Raw genomic sequence first — 14,844 nt, forward strand, 5'->3', positions numbered from 1 at the left:
ATAGGGGCACCTGTAGGGCTCAGTCAGTAGAACATGCAACTCTTGGTCTCGGTGCTGTGAGTTAGAGCCCTAGTTTGGATGTAGAGATTACTTAAAAATGAAATATGAAAGAAAGAAAGAAAGAAAGAAAGAAAGAAAGAAAGAAAGAAAGAAAGAAAGAAAGAGAGAAAGAAAGAAAGAAAGAAAGAAAGAAAGAAAGAAAGAAAGAAAGAAAGAAAGAAAGAAAGAAAGAAAGAAAGAAAGAAAGAAAGAAAGAAGAAAGAAAGAAGGAAAGAAAGAAGGAAAGAAAGAAATGAAAAGACGCCTGTTTAAGCATCTGACTTCAGCTCAGGTCATGCTCTCACAGTTCATGGGTTTAAGCCCTGCATCAGGCTGTCAGCTCAGAGCCTGGAGCCTGCTTTGAATTCTGTGTCTCCCTTTCTCTCTCTCTCTCTGCCCCTCCCCTGCTTGTACTCTCTCTCTGTCTCCAAAATAAATAAATAAACATTACAAAAAAAAAGAAAGAAAGAAAGAAAAGAAAGATAACAAAAAATAGATATATAGCTCTGGCAAATCTAATTTAGGGGACAAAACCTCATCAAAATGAAATTTGATAAAGAGTCATACAGCAAATGTGGAAGCAGAAGTAGAAGTCATCATAGAAACTGTCACGCTCAACTAGTTTATAGACTTCTTAAGGGGGAGTTATTTCCAATATATCTCTTTACTTTCCACAGAAGATTAAACAATTTTAAAAATAAAACAAACTAACAAAAGCCTATGTGGTGAAAAATCTTCTTTTTTAAGAACACAAGAAGACATTTTTATAAAAACATGCTTTTGCTAACAATAAAGACAATTCCTGGCTTTTATTAACATGCTTAGCAATTGAGAAATCTAGTTTTCTATAGAGTTATCAATACTGTAGACTCCTTAAGAGTATCTTGTGCTAAGTGTCTTATTTGCTTAGCTAAGACTGCCTTATTTTATTCCCAGGAAAGACAGGTCATAATCAATAATGGGTGATTTAGGATAACATACCTTTCATAGTTATTGCAAAAGAGCTTTTCAGAAAAAATACAGTCAGAAGCAAGTATGATAGGGAAAGATAGGATACAAGAAGCAGAGAGGGAAAGGTTAGGACCTGAGGTCCCTGGGTGGGGAAAAAAATACATATTTTGGAACAATGTTGGGAGCCTTTGATCATAGCAAATCCCCTTGAGCATAAGGTCCCTTTTAAGAATGTGACACCACCTACTCCCCCTCAGGTTCCCCTCAGGAATTTGACAATCAAAATATCTAACTAAAAAAAGTAAACCATAAAATTTATGTTACACGAGGGACAGGATGGCCATAGTCTGACTCCTCACACAATGGAGTCGAGCCAATCAGAAATGACAACTCAGCATCTAGAGTTATCCAGTTAGTAAGGGTAGAACCAGAGAAGGAATGAGAGGGAAGGGAAGGGGGGAGAACCTTATAAAACAGAACCTTATAAAACAAGGACCCTTGCCTATAGTCACTGGTATTCACCTTAGAATGCCCCCTCTCTGTAAAGAGAGCTTTCATACTACTCTTACTTTTTTACACTCTAATAAACTTTTGCCTGCTGCTCATTTTGTGTCCACCTCTTCATTGTTTGAAGTGGTGAGACAATGAATCCTGGATATTGAGGTAAAAAACCCTGCAACACAAGTTATACCCTAGGTATGGAAAAGAATTATCTTTGGTCTCAATGACGGATATTGGAATCTGGCTTGAAAAAGTAGGCCTGGGGGGTGCCTGGGTGGCTCAGTCGGTTAAGCATCCAACTTCTGCTCAGGTCATGATCTCATGATCATAGGTTCGAGCCCCACATCAGGCTCTGTGCTGACAGCTTGGAGCCTAGGGTCTGCTTCAGATTCTGTGTCTCCCTCTCTCTCTCTGCCCCTCTCCTGCTTGTGCTCTCTCTGTCTCTCAAAAATAAATAAGCATTAAAACTTTTTTAAAAAAAGAAAAAGAAAAAGTATGCCTCATGCAAAAAGTAAAAGGGGGTCCTTCTGCTCACACTTCTATTCAGGTATATCAGGTCAAAATTAAAATCCAGTCTAACATTTACAGAGAAAGGAGCAAGAATGCAAAATGGCAGCCTGAACCCTTAGAAGACAGTGGAGAGAGGAAGAGTTTCCAAACCAGGCCAATCCTTGATTTTTTGTATATCAAACCATAAGGGCCTCTTATACCACTACAGGCTGTCCCTTGAATGGTGCCCAAACACAGGTCTTGACTCAATTTACATCCCCCAAACTAGATAGCTCAATAAATGTGGAATAACCAAAAAGCAAGTTCCATCTCAAAACAAAACAGAACATCAGAATTTAGCCAAGTTTAGGAGAGGATTAGGATTATTCAAATAACATATCTGGAATACTTCTTCTAAGGCATTATCATTTCAATGACTAAATTATTAAATCACTGAAAGCCTAAAAGGTAATAAATAGATCAATCAGTTGCTAAAATGGATTTACATTTGAGACCTGAAAACAGAAGTAAGTTAACAAGTGATCACCTGTATCAACAGATACCATCCAAAGCAATTCAATCACTGTTTTCCAAAGTACGTTTTGTTGGTTTGGTTTTTTTGTTTTGTTTTCTTTGCGTATTTGTTTTACCCAAGAATTACCTTCACGTACAGCAGAAGCTAGAAATTGGAAACATTCAACCCAAAGGACTTCTGAATATGGTAGCTTGTGTTGTCCTTAATTCCTACTGAAAAGGGTAAGCATGATTTATAAAAATTATGTATTCCTTGCTGCTGCTTTCAATAAGAGGAAACCTGTTAATATGCTAATGAAGCATTCTACCAAATAATTCAGAAGTCAACCAATCCTTTCTCCTGTTGTCCAATGTGGTAGCCAGCAGCCATATATGCTTGCATAAACTTAAATTTGAATTAACCAAACTTAAAGTTCAGTTCCTTAACACAGTAGTTATACTTGCAGGGCTTAGTAGCCATGTTGTTATCTTATTTGATAGCCCAGATTTAAAATATTTCCTTTACCATTCCATTGGAAATCTGCTTTGGGTTCAGAAACAAATCTAGATCTGGGCTTTAAAAAAAAGAATGGCCAAAACTTCATGTTAGATGTTTTCCCACTTTTTTTTAAAGATGGCTAGTCAAGGATTTGAGAATTGGCAGTTACATGTCCCATTCCATAGTGTTCTTCATACTCTCTGCCAGATTAGAATGCCCTCCCCAATCTATCCATCTTTCAAAGACCATTTTAAGGCCTATCTATTCCCAAAGCCCTTCCTGACCTACTCCCCTACTGCTTTCTCTCTTCCAAAAACATTCACACCTATGGCATTTCTTTCAAAAGTGGTAGAGCTCACAAAGAGGAAGTTATATCCTGCCTCTTCATTCCCACTGTTTTTCTCTCTTTATATCAACATGTGAACATGCTGTTCCACATCAAGATGGAAACATTGATTTTTCTGGGCAGACTGTCAATATCACTCTTCGGGAAAAGCTGCCAATACCCTCCTACAAAGGTCACGTTGACCTACATCTTGGCAGTTGTACACCTAGGTTTGCTCATAGTCACTGGGGCTTTCTGTGGGGTGAGCCTCCCTCCCCAGCCATCCCCGAGACACTCCTGGCAGAGAGTGTGGCTCTGACTCCAGCTCTATTCCCCAGCACTGACCCCAAGGCAGAAGTTTCATAAACTTCCAGGTATAAACCATTTTTCACCTTCATTCTTCCCTTTAAAAAAAAATCCACCTTTTCAGTGGTTCTTCTTCTCCTTACAGAGTATTTTTTTCTTGCCAATGACCTTTCTCACCCTTTATCAAACTGCAAATGGCTGATTTCCTATTTGTACCTATATTCTGCAAAGTAACATGAAAGTAACATGTCCATTAACAAAAACTCATGATTTTTTTCCATCCCAGCCCCTCCCCATATACACACACAAAATCAGTGTTAGACTTAAGTGATAAGTGAACAAAATGTCTTTGGAATATTTGCAATGGCATCTCTGAGTCCCTGACCACCTCACACCTACTATTCTAGCTAGTACTACAGCAATAGAGCCAAAGTCTTATCAGGCAAAGACCAATAGGCACAAATCTGCCATCTGCTGGATCAAATTTATTAATTCAGTGGTGTGAGGGGGGGCAATCCAGAGCAACCATCCAAAGTCACTTGAGAAGATGAAGGAGGGAGCATCTTTTGAAACATTTGGGTTCCTGATATAGGATTAGAGGAAAATCGAAAGAAGTGGGGACTGGTTCTTGCTTGGTTGCTTTTCCTGACACTCTATTAGGAAGAGCAGAGATTAACTACGATTTAGGCCATGAGGCAAAGTTGATTTTGCAATTGGATATCTCCAGTAATAAATGGGCATAGCAAAGCAGGTTGAGGGAGTCATAGGTAAGAAAGCAGTAGTCACTCGAAAAGGGGATCATATGGGATTTCATAGCTGTTGTATGACCTGGAGAGAAACAGAGTTTCCTATTACTTTAGCTTTCTCTGGGTCTATCCTTCCAGCCCCATTTATAGCTTTAGCTAGTCTTCATTCTTTTCATCTTGGATAACCTTTTACTCTTACTATTAAAAGGGTCTTTTATTTGATCTTCACCACATTCTATGAAGTAGGTTCTATTACAGCCCACCCCCAATAATAAGGGAAATAAAAAGGGAAAACTGAGGCTCAGAGTGGTTGAACAACTTGCCCATGCTAGAAATCAGCAGACTGGAGTTCAAACAGGCTATCTGTTCCCAGAGTCTGCATCATCAACCACAATGCCATCCATACTGATATAGACTCAGAGCACTGCCACTCAAGGGAGCAAGTGTGAGATGTTGGAAAGCATGAAAGAAACTATGAAACCCTTTACATTTTTTTTCTATACCCAGATTGTCAACCACATTATTCTGAAATCATTAACTTTAAGGTATCCTCAGACAGTATGCTAAGACCTTCTAGATGAGTTCATAGATCCAATAGACCTTTCCTCCCTGTACTTTCCAGTTTCTGAATGATAAAGTCAGGCTGTCTCAGGGAAGCCAAGAAGGGTCAGGTTTCATAGCAGTACTTTAGAGATTTATGGAAAACAAAAGATGTGTTCTCTGGTTTTTCAATCTCCCAATTCCAGAGTGAAGCTATTTTCTATTTCTACTCTGCTGTCCATGAGATTCAAGCAATCTGAAATAAGAGGTTTAGTACGTGACAATACTGCTTGGTTTTCCAGTCATGATCAAGATCATTTTAGCTCTGACCATAGGGAGTTAGGGTCATGTTATTTGTGCTGGGTTTGTGAATGCCTCAACTTCCATTAGTCTATGTTCAGTATATCTATTTGTTTTTAGCTAGTTGATATGGTGGAGACTACATCCAGATTTTTAGAGCTCACTGATCTTTTTTTTATGTTTTATTTATTTTTAAGGAAGAGAACATGAGCAGGGGAAGGGCAGAGAAAGGGGGATAGATGATTCGAAGTGGGTTCTGTGCTGACAGCAGCAAGCCCCACGTGGGGCTTGAACTCACGAACCGTGAGATCATGACCTGAGCCAAAGTCGGGCACTCAACCGACTGAGCCACCTAAGTGCCTGGAGCCCACTGATCTTTATCCAAGATGACCCCAGGACCGTGAGCCCCTTTCCCAAGCGGGTCCCCTATAGGTGGACCATAAGAACCCCTGCACTCGGGTGGATGTGTCTGAACTCTGGTCTCCTAAACACTTGGTGGCAGCCCCAAATCCCACAGGATGCCCTGCTTCTTTGTCTGTGACTTCCATATGGCTTAGAGGTACCACTTTCAAAGAATGCAGTTAACAGTCCTTAGCAAACCTTCAGACCCCAAATTCACATGCAAATTAAGTTCAAATTTTGCAGTCTTAACCCAGGCTGCATGAATATTGTGTTTTTGAATAAGAACAAATTTTAGAAAATGCCTACTTCACCTTATCCCCAATTTAAATGTGAAAGAAAAAAAACTCAAAAACATAGAACCTTCTAAGGTCACACTGCAGGTTAGAAGCATAGAGGCTAGAATTCTATTTTCCAGACTTCTCACCAACAGAACCATTGAGCAATGGTTAGAAAAAATAGTGCTGTCACTTCCTCCCTAGAGGGGGAGTTATTTTGTACTATGGATTTTAAATTTATGTGCACTATATATATTTGCACTTTAGATATTGTACTATATACTATATATTTTTACTAACAACTAAAGCCTCCTGGTGTTTCTGTTCTGGTTTTCTGCACCATTTGCTTCTGCCAATTTGTCAATTTGTTCTAACTGCTTTTTATGCTGACAGAAAAGCTGACAAAGCAACTCCACAAAATAAATCACCTTCTTTCCTCTATGATGATGTTGTCTGTTCAGAAACCTCTTAATTAATGGTCTGGGTTCCTTCTGAAATGTTCTGCCCTGGTGCAGTTGACATACGTCTCTTCACACACCAATGTGGATTCAGTGCTGGATCAGCCTTATGACGTTGGCTGCTTATACTGAAGTCTATATGCAGCGTGTCACCCACTTGAGGAGGTGAAGAGGGTCCAGGGAGTGAGGGCAACCCTGACTGCTTTATATACGGAAAACAGGAGTGGTGCTCCTCCTGTAATAGATGCCTCCTGCCTCAAGTCTTGGCCTCATGTGTGTTGTGAGATGGATAATTCCACTAGCTGGAATTTTTTAAAAATATCACTGCCTGAGCTCACCCCCAAACCAATTATGTATGAATACCTAGCAGGAGTGAGGTCTAGGGTTCAGCATACTTACCCACATGATTGCAATGAAAAGCCAGCCCTGAGAATTATTGCCCAGAGAGTCAAGTTGGGGTTCAGAGGGCCCCAACATGCCAAATGAATGTCAAGGCTCACATATCTCCACCAGGAGCAGAGGAACCAGAGGTTGTGTTATTATAACTAGAACCAACAAAAGAACACCTTTTCCAAGAGAGACCTCTCCATACCCTTGTCTCCTCACAAACTGAACCGGGCTGGCCTGTGTCACCACTGCAGTAATGCAGAAATTAAGTGTGAAATGATTGTCATTCTCTGTTACGAAAATCTAATGCTGCAATGACCATTATTGCTGCACAAATATCTTTGCCAACTTGTACAAATAATGTGGTAAGAAAAATTTTCTCGAGGTGGGTTTTGCTGAATCAAAAAGCATAGAAACTTTTAATTCTCATATATACTGCCAACCTGTCCCCTAGGAGGATATAATCACTTATATTCATACTAGAGCACAGACGATGCCTGTTTTCCCATAGTCTGACTGAAACTTGGTATCACCAATGTTTTCAATCATTGTTAATTTAATAAGCAAAAATTTATATATCTTCTAATGTAAATTACTGATATTGTTGAGCTTTGTGTTTTTACTAATATTAAATTTATATTGTATTCTTTGCCTATTTTCTATTTGAGTATTCATTTTTCCTTAATCGATCTATACATAGATTTTACATATTATGAATATTAGCTTTTCATCTATTATGTATTTTTAGAAGAATTTTCCCTACTTGAAATTCGACTTTCACTTTATAATGTCATATATAAAGAACTTTTTTTTTCAATTTTCATGTTCATCTAACTGAGGACTTTTATTTTATAGTTTAAGGCTTTGTCATGCTGGTGAAGATGTGTCCAATATAAAACATAATCACTGGTATTTTTCTGCAGTTCTTTCATGTTTTCATAATTTTACATTTTAATATTTGATCCATCATGAACTTACTTTTATATCTGATATGAATGGGGTCTCATCTGTTTCCTGAAAAATAGTTAACTAAGAATACATTAAATCGCTTAGCACCACAAACAATAAATACTCACAACTGCTAACATGCTTACGTCACATCACAACTCACTGCATAGGACTCAAATCATTTTAAAGATGGTCTAAGATGATTTTAAGATTATAATACAGTGAGGTTATAATAATAGCTAATATTTACTCTGTGCTTTCTATGGACCAGGCATTGTTCTAATGACAGCACCTCACATGGGACATTTCTTTTCATTCTTACAAATCCCTCTAAGAAAGTCTTAGTTTCTCATTTTACAGATGAAGAAAATGAGAAATTTTGTATAATGTCAGAAGGCTGATGTTATTAATACTATGTATTTAACAGATAAAATTCAAGTTCAAAAAAAATTCAAGTTCAGAACAATCGTATGCAGCTAAAGGGCACTTGGCTGGTCACGGATGAAGTCAAGAGTCAGCCTGTCACTACCTTCCAATGCAGATATTTTAAATTCCAAATCTTCACTGGTACCACTCATATGATGCCTCTCATTTAAAAAGCAAGACTTCTAACATTTGAAGAAAGCATACGTTTTCAAAAATGACAGACAAAGGGGTGCCTGGGTGGCTCAGTAGGTTAAGCATCCAACTTCGGCTCAGGTCACGATCTCACGGTTTGTGAGTTCGAGCCCCACATTGGGTTCTGTGGTGACAGCTCAGAGCCTGGAGCCTGCTTTGGATTCTGTGTCTCCTCCTCTCTCTGCCCCTCCCATTCTCATGCTCTGTCTCTCCCCGTCTCTCAATAATAAATAAATGTTAAACAATTTTTTTTTAAATTATAGACATGGACACACTGTGATCTCTCCATCCACCATCTATCAATCACCTATCCATAAAGAAAAGCTTGTGGGCATAACATAAGAGAATCCAAGGAAAGAGAAATGATGTGCCATCTGAGGCAGTCCCAAGATGACAGAGACACCATGACCTTGGCTCTAGTCAGAGGGTCTTTGTATATTTATAACAAGAGTAATAAGTTGTTTCATGAACTGCAGTTTCTTCGATGACATATGCAATTTCAACCTCTGGGTATCTTCCTTGTTCTATCTTGACTAAGACACCAAACAAGGTCCAAAGGTAGTAGTCAATCCTGGAGTTTTCTGGCTGCCTGAAGACTGGGAAGCAACTTGGCTTGAATCTCTCTCTTTGCTTACCAGTGCCTAAAGGATGGATGATCATGAAGACCACAATTTGCCCTATAGGTCTTTATTCAACAAAAATAGAAACCTCACGCATGCTGGTTAGAAACTTGGATGCCAGCACACTATGGGTCATATGTCATCTCATTAAGATGGTGACAGCCTTTTATGTCCTTCCATAGCTGTTCTCTGGGGGTCAGGAGCTTGACCCAGGTGTCATGCGTGATCCAGATGGGCAACATACTGTGACCAAAGCAAGGGCACAGGGATGGCAGGTGAGAGCAGCCAAAATCCTTCTTTGGAGTAACACATACATGACAATCCTGTTTGAAAAAGTATATTTTCATTTAAAAAAAGAAACTTTCTCTTACACAAATAAGAATGTTTGGGGTTGTGACTTTAGATTTAGACAATCCACAAAGAGGCAAAGTACAGCCTTCAGGGAAAAGAAATCCATGCTTTTTGATAGGGAATCCCCATAGAGGTGGAGAGTGCAGGAAGAAAAAGCACCAACTCCGTTCCAGTTTCTGATGGTCTCCCAGAAGAGAAGACTTGCGCCCGAGAGAGCTTTTAACCAAACTGACCCTTGGGCTGGTCTGTCTCTTCCTTCTTCCTTCCTCCCAGGTATTTATGGTTTTGTTGCTCTTGTTAGCCACCCTTCTCATCCTCTTGGATGGCTTTTTCCCATCCTCCAGCAGCCAGCCTGTAGAGGGATCTCTGCTTAAGTGATGGAGCAGATGTGAGCCCAGCTGTTCCAACTGAAGATTTTCTGGTAGATGCTGACCCTGGAAGCTAGGAAGCACCGTGTATATTGAACTCATTCTAGGAAACGGTACCAAAGATGTTTAGATGGCAATATCTACAATCCAGCCACCAGCTGTCAGCCACAGGATACGTGCACAACCCCTCATGTGGGCTCCCATGGGGCTCTAACGGAATGGACTCTGTATGCTTTTTTGATATACGAGCATTGTTGTTACTGTGTAAGCATGGAATTTTCTGTAGAGCAAAAACCCCAACAAGTCCTAAATGTTTTAAAGAAAAATGGCATATGGCGAGGTATTATGCCTTAGTGCATTTAAACGTTATTAATGGTAATAGTCCATGAATAAGCCTGTAATTCTGAAAGAGAAGTTAACAAATGTGGAAACTGAAAAAGGCCTCATTAAAACTGGGTCTCTTAGCAACTGACATAATTTTGCACCAAAGAATTAGATAACTGATTTTCAAAAACAACAACAAAAAAAGGCTCCAAATGATCCCATGTCAATTCAGAAGGTAAAAATCAATGATCATCACAAAGAGGCTGCAGGCCCAATTATATGCTGGTGCAACATGACTGACAAATAAGCTACACACGGTTGTAATCAACTTAAAAGGGTCTCCTATAAGTGTTAAGCACATAAATAAATAACTCAGCAACGTAACTGCTGCATACTGATATTAGCACAGACTTGGCAGTTAAAACAGCACACGTTGATTATCTCACAGTTTCCGTGGATCTTTCTGGGTCTGGAATCCATGCAGGCTTAGATGGTACCTCTGCTTCAGAGTTTCTCTACAGTGAATTTGGGCTGGGGTCTCACCCTCAGAAAGGATCTGCCTCCAATCTCATTCAGGTTGTTAGCAGAATCTGTTTCTTGAGGTTTGCTAGACTGGGAACCTCAGATTACCCCCAGCTATGAGTCAGAGGCCGTCCTTAGTTCCTTGTCAAACGGACCTCTCCAACACGGCAGCTCACTTCATCAAAGCAATAGAGAGAGTGTGTTAGCAAGACAGAGGTTGCAAATTCTTGAAACCTAATCATGAATGTGAGATCTCATGACCTTTGCCAGTTTCTATTGATGAGAAGCAAGTTGCTAGGATGGTTCACATTCAAGAAGAGAGTATTACACAAATTCTTAAATAGCCTCAACATAAGGTCTTGAGGCAGATCATTAAGGGACCATGAAAGAAGCTGCCCACGTCTCTTTCCTCTAGCAGTTTATAGTCCATAACCCTGCTTTATTTTCATCACTGCTCTTATTACTACGACATCGTATTATTTGTTTGTCCAGTTCTGTATTATCTGCTTTCCACCATTAGATTGTTAGTACCTTGAAGATATGTGTCTGGTCCTTGGAGTTTACTGCTATATCCTTTGTGCCCAGAATAATATCCGCCACTTGGTTGTCATTCAATATGCAGAATGTATGAATGAATGAAGAAGTGAATACCACCAATGAATGCCTGAATTTTTTCAGTAGTTCCTTATTATAGAATACTAAAGTTAAGGCTTATGTTGTGTGCCAAAGCCACAAGACTCACTCTGCTCCCATGCATCTTGTTACTTCTTTCATTTTGGGGTTAGGGTGACCTATCTATAAAGCATTCTTGATATTCTCTCCCCTTACTTGACTTCAGATATTTGTATGATTTTTTCACAGGGATTTTTGAAAGTTGGGAGTGAGGTAAAACTTCACTTTGATAGTTGCCTCCATTGTTAAGACTCAAAGAAGAACTTTAGACCCATCAGCAGTGTGGGAAGCAGAACAAAAATTGGGCTAGACAATGGAGTCCTGTCTTACCACCTATGGCAAGCCAACTGTGAACTGTAATAGCAGAGACTCAGAAATCAGAAAAAGAGGGAGCAGAGAGGTCAAGAAAAAACAGGCATCCGGACATGGTTTTTGAGTCCAAAAATAATTATAAAAGGGGAAAAATTAAGATTTAGGGTCAAATTCTTCTACTATTGACAGGCTGATAAATCACAAGGAAATCCAGTTAATCTCTGAGTTTCCTTTTCCTTGTCTGTAAAACAAGTATGGTCATGTCAGGATGGTTGTGGAATTAGAGAAAAGATACCAGAGACACAGGTCTTTACTAATGATGGTGTTCAGTTCTTTTGGGAAACTTTGAGTAATGCAGATAAGAGAATGAACATTAGTGCACACTAGGTTGGGAAAAGTTTCTTAATAGTAAACATCAGAGAACAGCATGGTATCAGAGGAAGGAAAGAAGGACCATTTGTACCATTGAAATGGGCCTGAGAATTGGATCAGAGCACAGTATCCCAACAGAAGGTCAGTGAGTTTAACCGTGAGAAGCTGAGAACAAAAAATGTTGTGGGGGTAGGCAGACTTTGATACCTGTTACCTGTCTGAGGACAGGGTCTATACTGGATTAATATCCTTATTCTTGTCAGTGACTCACACATAAAAGACTCTGGTAAATGTCATAAATAATTGTTTAACAGATTCGTTCCTCCCAAAACATCGTTTAGACCAAAAGATGACCATGCAGTGCATCCTGTTCTCATCATGACTGATCTCTTTATAAATAATCTCATTACGTTAATATCTCTGAAGCCAATTTTGAGTGCTGGATGTGTAGACAATGTAAAAATAGCTCTCAGGTAAGAGTTCTTATTTCAAGGCATCTGGAGTGATGGACAGATAGATACTCAGGCCATTTTTTCTCTGTCCTGTTCTCAACAGTAAGTTTCGTGGTGGCAGGTCTTATTCATTAGCACTTGCCCAACACAAGGACCAGCACATAGTAAATGCTCCATAAATATATGTTAAATGAATGAGTGGATTAATGAATAAATGAACAGGCTGTGTTAAAAATGCGTTTGGCACTTATTACTTAAAACATCTAGGGATTTAGCAAAATGACTTTATAAATGGGTCCATCTTAGGTTAAAGCAGACATGGAAAGCATATTAGATAACAAGACCATGATTGCTATTGGAAAAGAACTCTTTCTATGCTGTGCTTTTCTTCTGGAACACACTTCCCACTTTCTCTGCCTGCTAACTCCTAGTTGTTCTTTTAGCGTACATTCTGAAGAATAAAACAAAGAAGGTGAGGATTTTTACTTCACGAACACCCAGATGGTTTTAGTGATTAAGTTCCATTTTAGAAAGGAGAAAATTTAACTGGATTTGTAGTTTTTCATTCCTTTTGTTTTTAAGTGCAAGGCCTGTTTGCACTTTCTATATGAATTCTGCTATTATTACCTTAAGTAAAGTTTTATTAAGTCAGGTTATATTAATTTCTCATGTAAATATTAGCTGTTTGAGCTAAAGCTAATTTCTTTCTTTCTTTTTTTTTTTTTTTTTTTTTTTTGAGAGAGAGAGAGAGAAAGAAAGCACAAGTGGGGAGAAAGAGAGAGAGAATCTTAAGCAGGCTCCACACATTGTGTGGAAGTGGGGCTCAATCTCATGACCCTGAGATCATGACCTGTGCTGAAATCAAGAATCAGTTTCTTAACTGACTAAGCAACCCAGGTGCCCCTAAAGCAAGTTTCTTAATTTTTTTATATTAAATGTACCATACACACACACACACACACGCACACACATACACACATATAGGGTCATTTAAATATATATGATATTTTAAATAATAATAATAAAAGGAATACCTGTGTACCCACCACCACCCAGTTTAAGGACAGAAATTTTATCAGTATTTTTGATGCTGGAGTGTCTTACTCTTTTTTTTGTTTGTTTGTTTAGTTTATTTATTTTGAGAGACAGGGAGAGACAGCAGGAGAGGAGAGAGAGAGAGAGAGAGAGAGAGAAAGAAGTCCCAAGCAGGCTCCACACTGCCAGTGCAGAGCTCGATGTGGGACTCTAACTCATGAACCATGAGATCAGGACCTGAGCTGAAATCAAGAGTTGGACGCTTAACCTACTGAGACACCCAGGTGCCCCTGGAGTGTCTTATCCTACTCCTATATCCCATCTCTCCTCTAGAGATAATTCTTATTCTTAATTTTGTGTCCATCATTCTTTTGTTTTTCTTTATAGTTTTACGACATGTTTATGCAACACAACCAAATTATTTAATGCAGCCTGTTTTTAACTCCATAAAAATATAATCATATAACATATATCATTCTAGACTTGTTTTCAGTCAATGTTTTGTTTTTGAAATTCAATCATCTTGATGTATGTAACTTTGGTTTCTTCATTTTCACTTTTGTTATTTATCTCATTTCATTAATTTATCATGATTGGCTTATCCATCCTATCTCTGATGGGTATTTACATTATTTCTAGGTTTTCCTTCAACAAACAGTTAACAAATGTCTGTGAATATTCTTCTATGTGTCTTCTGGGGCTTGTATCCAAGAGTTTCCTTAAGGTACATATCTAGATGTAGAATGTCTTAATTGTAAAAAATTAACATTAATTTTAATATTAAAATTAATATTCTAATTACTAAGAAACACCAAATGATTTTGCTTCCAACTCATACTTCCACAAACAGTGTATATGAATTCCCACATTTCCACATCTTTACCAACACTTAGTATTTTCTGACTATTCAATTTTCGATAAACTGGTAGGTATAATATTTTATCCTTAAATATTTCCTTACCACTCAGCTCTTAAAAAGGCAAGGTACTAAAAAAAGAGTAACAAGATATGTGAATATACTTGTGAGATTATTGAGTTTGTAATTATCAAAATTATTTATAGGAATTCAATAAAATCTTTTCCAGATATTTTTTTCATACGTGGCTGTAGCATCTCTGCTGGGTGTGGCCATCAAGCATTTGCTTAAATGGCATAACTTCTGGACCATGGCTCTACCACGCAAATTTTTTTTTCCCAAAACAATGTCAATGAAGGGTCAAAAAGTCTACAAATCTCCTCCTCCATAAAAACAAAACAAAATAAAGAACTGTTCAGGGTATCACCTCCAGCTCTGGTAGGTGTCTGATATCTGTGCTCTGCTCCTTCTTCCTACCTCTTTCCTGAGAAACAGTGCAGCCAAGCAGTTGAAAGGTCATCAGAGTCTGGGCCGCACAGCCCAGATTTGAATCCTGCCTTCCCCACCTGCCAGCTGGGAGCCTATGGGCAAATGCCTCAGTGCCCCCATCTATAAAATGGGGAAGACACTAAGGCCTATGTCATAAGTTTGTTGTGAATGTTG

The sequence above is a fragment of the Lynx canadensis genome, chromosome A3, assembly GCF_007474595.2.
Source record: "Lynx canadensis isolate LIC74 chromosome A3, mLynCan4.pri.v2, whole genome shotgun sequence".
Lineage (NCBI taxonomy): Eukaryota > Metazoa > Chordata > Mammalia > Carnivora > Felidae > Lynx > Lynx canadensis.